This window comes from Frankliniella occidentalis, unplaced genomic scaffold, assembly GCF_000697945.3.
Source record: "Frankliniella occidentalis isolate FOCC.00 unplaced genomic scaffold, Focc_3.1 Scaffold5, whole genome shotgun sequence".
NCBI classification, from domain to species: Eukaryota; Metazoa; Arthropoda; class Insecta; order Thysanoptera; family Thripidae; genus Frankliniella; species Frankliniella occidentalis.
In genome coordinates, this window is record NW_026267135.1 from 594,768 (window position 1) to 601,846 (window position 7,079).

The 7,079-nt window shown below is 44.0% G+C and overlaps 1 long non-coding RNA gene across 1 annotated transcript; it reads right to left on the reverse strand.

Annotated features, from left to right (window-relative positions):
- Positions 1–2,136: 2,136 nt before the first annotated feature.
- On the reverse strand, positions 2,137–2,832 carry LOC127750026 (uncharacterized). Its single transcript, XR_008011486.1, has 3 exons — positions 2,656–2,832; positions 2,399–2,581; positions 2,137–2,328 (listed from the first exon to the last, which is right to left on the reverse strand). It is a non-coding gene; the product is annotated as an uncharacterized LOC127750026 (long non-coding RNA).
- Positions 2,833–7,079: the final 4,247 nt, after the last annotated feature.

A 7,079-nucleotide genomic window follows, 5' to 3' on the forward strand; every position in this document is an offset into this window, starting at 1 on the left:
AACATATTGAACCTGAAGCTAATTTTGGTTTGGATATGGAAAAGGGGGAAGAAGAAGATAATGATGACATTCACTATCCCAACATCAGAGTGGAGCCAGACCATCCGCTTCTGGCAGAAGCTCGAATGCTAGGAGTCGAGAAGAGGCTGCACATAATGCATAATTTACCATTACGATGAATGTTGTACTACGTTTTTCTGTCTTACCAAGATCTCCTTTTCACCAATATGTTTTTGATGAATATCTTATTTTATTTTCTCTTGTTCAAATTTAGCAGTAGGGTAGAGGGTGTAATTCAAGACCACACTAGAATGTTGTACATTTTAGTATTTTTGACCCGCACTTGTCCAAATAGCTGGAAAATAAAACTTGAATATATGTTTGTCTTCAATGAATTTATTATATGACAATATATGACAATACATTTTATATCACAGAATCAAATTGTTAATAAATTTAAAATAAGATTTTCTTGCTGATTGCTTCAGTGAAAAAAGTTAGTGAAAAAAAAAGTTTTTTCAAACAAATATAAATAAACAAAAAAATATCATAGCAGGGGATAAGATAATTTCATTTTTCTTATCTTGGAATTGGAAGCCAAAGGGCAAGATTGGGCGCTTTGACAAAGTTATTTCAAGGTTGGTTCGATACTTTCATATTGCTTGGAATAATCTCTGTGATGTCAAAAGACAGACTAGGTTTTATAAAGTAGCTTTTTTCTTTAGTTTAACTATCACAGAATCAATATTAATATTACATTTCAAAGAATAAGATTTTCTTGCGGCGACGCCGGACATAGCAAAGTTATGTTTGATCATAAAATAAAAATAATGACACTTTTGACACTAAGATAGTAAAGATAATGACAAGTAGAAAAAGAACTGTTTCAACAAACATGAATAATTAAACAAAAAATATCACAGAGGATAAAAGAACTTCATTTTTCCAGGACAGTATCTGGATCAATTCCAGCTCTTATAAGGGAAGCCCTGGCAAGTGCATTGGCAGCTCTGGCTAAGTTATTTCTAGCTTTGATATTTTCATTGGTTTGCTTTAATTTTTGGGCTGCCAAAGACAGCTTCGGTTTTACAAACTTATTCGGTTTTCCTAAATTTGGCAACTCTTGCTGAACACCCTTTTTCCACACTTCCACAGAACTGCCTGCTGCCATAGTAAATTCTGGCTTGCTAACAACACTGTCAGAGAAAAGAAGGTTCATAATGTCATAGTATGGCCATGTAATTGCACTACTGCTGCTTGATCCTGTTGCTCTTAATTGAGTTAGAAGTTTGTCATAGAACCCTTTCAGTCTGTCCATTTTTGATATGACTGTTGCTAGAGAAAACTTCTGTGATCTGGCTGGGTATTCAGTTTTCAGTTTCATAATTATCTCTTGCCAAACATGATTGTTGCGCACAGTTGGTGAATCAAATTTGTCTTTCCTTTCAACATATTCATGAATTAGCAACAGAGTCTCCTCTGAGGTCCAGCCATCATCTACAACACAAAAAGGGAAACCATTAAAACCATAAACAAACAGTCATGCAAGAAAAATAGTTGAGAATTTCTTACCATGCCACAATGGTTCAGCATAATGCCCGAGAAAAGCTTTGATTATCTGGGAATGTTGCCATTGCTTTTCTGTTTCAGTGCCAACAATTTCTCGATAGTATGTCACCATGCTTTTCTTTCTGCACTTTAAAGCGTACATAGTAATTGAATGTCCTTTATCTGTGACTTCCTTCAAGGCAGCTTCATAATGCACACCTATCTGTGTTCCTCTTTTATATCTATTGTTCAAAAAACTAAGAGCAAGTGCCGATCCTAAGGGATCAGGATCATTTGGATCCACATTAGAACCACTTTGAGGCACACCCTCTGCATCATTTACTTCAAGCATGGAGCAAGTAGATATGTCCTCAGCGTCCTCTGTTGTGGGGGAACTTGGGAAAAAATCCTCAGCATCGTCCACTTCCACCAGTGACTCACTTATTTGAGCTAAATCATCTGTAGGAGGGCTATCAAGCCTACTTCTCTTTGTATTATCCGCTAGATAGGATATTGTGGTGTTTGTATCTGATTGAATAATAAATGTGCATTATACTCTTCTATCACATTTTAAATTATTACCAAAGAAACACTTACTTATACCTGATTGCCCACTGGCGGCAGAAGTTGTAGAAATTTCATAAGTAGCAGCGTGTGGAGGTTGATTTGGGAGACTAGGTACCTGAGAACTTCCAGGCAGGCTAATAATTTGTGGAGCAGCAGAAATATTTGACCCAGGGGTAGTTTGATGTACAGTTGACTGAGGTCCAAGATAGGTATCTGGATCAATAATAAATTTGAATTACATTCTTGTATTAATCACAATTTTTATTACTGCAAAGAAACTTACTTGAAGTTGATTGCCCACTGGTGACAGAAGAAGAAGTTTTTTGAGTTGTAGGGTGTGGTGGACGATTTGGGAGACCAGATACCTTTGAATAACATCCAGCCACACTAATAATTTGTGGAGCAGCAGAAATACTTGACCCAGGGGTAGTTTGACGTACAGTTGACTGAGGTCCAAGATGGGTATCTGGTTCAATAATAGATTTGCATTATATTCTTGTATTGATCACAATAATTTATATAACTGCTAAAGAAACTTACTTGAAGTTGATTGCCTACTGGGGGCAGAAGTAGAAGTAATTTTATGAGTAGAAGGGTGTGACGGACGATTTTGGACACCAGGTACCTTAGAACTTCCAGGCACACTAATAATTTGTGGAGCAGCAGAGATATTTGACCCAGGGATGGTTTGACTTACAGTTGGCTGAGGTCCAAGATAGGTAGAGGATTTTGTATCTGGTTCAATAATAAATTTGCATTATATTCTTGTATTGATCACAATAATTTATATAACTGCTAAAGAAACTTACTTGAAGTTGATTGCCCACTGGTGATAGAAGAAGTTTTTTGAGTTGAAGGGTGTGGTGGACGATTTGGGAGACCAGATACCTTAGTTCCAGCCATACTAATAATTTTTGGAGAAGCAGAAACATTTGACCCCGGGACGGTTTGATGTACAGTTGACTGAGGTCCAAGATAGGTAGAGGACTTTGTATCTGGTTCAATAATAAATTTGCATTATATATTCTTGTATTGATCACAATAATTTATAAAACTGCTAAAGAAACGTACTTGAAGTTGATTGCCTACTGGGGGCAGAAGTAGAAGTAATTTTATGAGTAGAAGGGTGTGACGGACGATTTTGGACACCAGGTACCTTAGAACTTCCAGCCACACTAATAATTTGTGGAGCACCAGAGATATTTGACCCAGGGATGATTTGACTTACAGTTGACTGTGGTTGAAAAAGATAGGTTGTGGGCTTTGCATCTGGTTCAATAATAAATTTGCATTACATTCTTGTGTTATACACATTTCATATATTATTGCTGAAGAAACTCACTAGAAGTTGATCGGCTACTGGTGACAGAAGTTGCATGTGGCGGTCGATTTGGGACACAAGCAGGTCTGGTGTCGACTAACCTATATACTCTCTGAGTACCACTTTGAGAGACTGCAGAGTTTGAAACTAGTGGGAAAAATTTGCATCATACAATTTTCTTAATGGTACTTTTTTTTTTCAAAACTACTGTCAAAGAGACTTACTTGAGACTGATGGTCCACAGGCAGCTGAAAACTGAAGGGCAGGTCGAATTTGACTTGGAGTATTGGAGGTAATAGGAATAAGGGCTGGACGAATTTGATTAGCGGCCGGGGTAATAAGCCTAAAAGTCCTCCTCAAAATGTTTGGTTTCCCTCTACCTGTACCACCTGTTATGCAGTGCAATACAATTTAGACACATAGAAGTACACAGAATTGTAATAATTCTAATAATGTATCAGTAGCTGTTAATTACGGTTATCATTACCAGTAGTATAGATGGGGACCTGTCACTGTCCGCCATCTTGATGGGGACCTGTCCCCCTACCGCCATTTTGATTTTTTGCATCCCCCTACCCTCGAGGGGTGAAAAAAGGGTATCTTTTGAGTACCTAACATAAACCTAATTTTTTGAAAAGGGTGTCTTATGGGTGTCTAACCCAAACCTAATTTTTAAAAATGGTGTCTTATGGGTGACTAACCCAAACCTAACTTTTTGAAGGGTGTCTTAGGGGTTGCTAACATAAACCTAATTTTTGAAGGGTGTCTTTTGAGTGTGTAACATAAACCTATTTTTATATGGGTTGTCTGAAAGGGCGACAAACTCCCACCTAACGTTTTGAAGGGTATCTTAGGGGTGTGTAACATTAACCTAACTTTGAATTAAAGACGTGTATGGACATGTCTTATGGGTGTGTAACATGAACCTATTTTTTGAGTGGGTGTCTTAGGGGTTGCTAACACAACCTAACTTTTTTGGAAGGGTGTCTTACCCAGCAGACACATATGTCGAGATGAAAGACCAGGTGTGTTGTAAGCACAGCGAATAAAATGGCAGAACGGCTCAGTGGTCTAAGGCGCCGACGAGTTAACCGTCGAGGCTTCAGGTCATGGGGTCGAATACCCCCGCCGTATCTAACATTTTTTTTTTCTTAACAAGCAAAAACATTTTTTAAATTTTATTTTTTTATTAATTTTTATTAATTTTAAGTTTTTGGGGTGTGGACTCAAACACGTCTGTATTCATACCATAAGCCTATGCGTTTCGCATTTCTCTCTGCACAGGAGTACATTTGGTGTAAGTCTGAACCGTTGTGATCTCTTACTGCCAAATAGGGTAGTTTACTGAGCCTCGGACAGCCAAGGACTCCAATATCTATGACGTTGGCATGACGCACTATGTTTTGAAGGATTTTTTTCTTTTCATCCCCCTTGACATAGAGAGTGGTGTAATGATATGTCACCATCTTTATGTAGTCTTCACTGTTGGAGTTTCTGCCCTGTTCCCACGCTATGCCGTGAATTTTCTCGGTGACATAGGCATTGTGTTTGAGTTGGGCGGGTGTGAGAAGAGAGGCTGGGTAGGGTGAAGCAAATATTTCTGTGTAGCTTAAATCAAAGAATGGGTCATATTTGCTGAACTCCTTGATGATGTACTGATCATCTGATCCCCTCAGCATTTGCATGTCGCAGAAAGCATACGACATGGCGAAGTCGATCGGATGAAACCGAGGGCGGGGCACAGAGAATGAGCAAGAAGGGCAAGCCATGATGTGCACACCAGAAGACGAACCGAAGGAATGACTGATGGGCGCGAGAGCCCTTCTTTTATACGTGCGTTCCGCCGCTCGAGGCGCCACCTATCGGCAGGTGTCGGAAATAATAATATTGAACGTGTCTCAACGTGTGTTGGACATCCGCGCGCCTGCCGCGCCGCGCGCCTGCCGCGCCGCAACCCGCCCGCACGGCTGCTGACTGGGTTGCCTACCTGCCAGTGGCCCTCGAGCGCGTAGCGTCCGCTCGGCTCGACTCGGCTCAGTTCGCTCACGGGGTGCAGGGAGTGCGGCCAGAGGCTCTAGACCCAGGGTGAGCACCTCGTGGTCTTCACCCTGGTCCCGCACATGAAGGCCCTGGCGGTGGAGGGATCGTAGCCATGCCTTGGCTGTGTGCACGGCGAGGAGGGAGGGGAGCGCGGTCCCCCCGACCCAAGCCAGCCGGCACCAGAGCTCCGACTCTGGTCGGCCCGCTGCGCGGCGGGCAGACGCGGGGGTGAGGCGGGGAAAGGGAAGGGTTCTCGCGGGGCGCGCGGGGTTGGAGGGGGGCAGCGCGGCTCGGCTGGCGGGCGAGACAGCCGGCGCTCAGCGGCATTGTTCGTCTGAGTCTCGAGCTGTTGCCATCGCCCTCGCCATGGACCTCATTCAAGGGTACGGTGCAGAGGACACGTCGGCCTCCGGCTCAGCGACCAGCTCATCATCCTCGAGCTCATCATCCTCGAGCTCATCATCCTCGAGTTCATCATCCTCGAGCTCATCATCCTCGAGCTCATGGTGTTCGTGTTCGTCTCCTAGCAGCTCAACGTCCGCTGCGAGCACGTGCGACCAGAGCGGCGATACTTTGATCTTGGACCATAGCTCGTTGTTGAGGGAGATGGATGCGCTGCTTGTAAGTACCTCTGATCCATGTGTTTCTGTGAGGACACTGTTTTTGCGAATGAATTTTATAAAACCAATGTCCTCAAAAACAGTTCTATGTCAAAATAATGTTCAAAATGCGATGTAGCGGCGGTAACGCGTTACCGTGTGGCTCTCTAAGATCTCTCTCCGCAAAAAGAACACGAAACGACATAGAGTTGTTTTATTTCAGTCGATCATCAACCGCGTAGCCGCCCAATGCGGCACGACTCGCGACATTTTGCTGCCCAATGCAGCCGGTTTGTATTTTAAAGGGTGAGTGCAATGTGTGCTTAAGCGAGAAATCGCTCTGTCCTTCCCTGTTTTTTTAAAGTGCACTCGGCATGATTTGCCTTGTTGCAGCTGTAAATATCACGCTTGCATGCTTTTGAGGTTAAAACGTGTTGAATCTTGTCTGACGCGGCGGCCGCGCGGCGGCCGCACCGTGAGACGCGGGTAGGGCCGAGGGCGCGGGGAGAGGAGGAAGGGGTTCATCGCCAGGCGTCGCCAGGCGCTGGCTCAGACAGGCGAGGGGCGGGTGGAGGGGGAAGGCTGTTTGTCGCGCGCTGTGCTGTTGCTACGCCGGGGGACCGTCCGTCAACAGGGGTCGATTGTAAATTTGTGGCGCGTGTGTGTGAGTGAGTGTGTGTGTGTGTGTGTGTGTGTGTGTGTGTGTGTGCGCGCGCGCAGGGTCGGCAGCGCCCCGCCAGCCTGAGTGTCCGCGCCCAGGTCGGGAAAAGCAAGCGGTGTCCTGGTTGGAGGCAGGGAAGGGGGAGGGGCAGGGAGGGAATCAGCTGTTACTAACTTTGCTTGCATTACACGGGGCCTCTGCTCAGGGAAGGGGTAGGCAAATGCCGTGATTGTACAACTGTGATTAAAATGTGTTTTTTGACCAATCTTTAACAGTCGTCCAGCTGGGAGGCCCCCCTCATCGTCGCGACGCCATCCCCGGTGCGGAAAGACCACGATGCAGC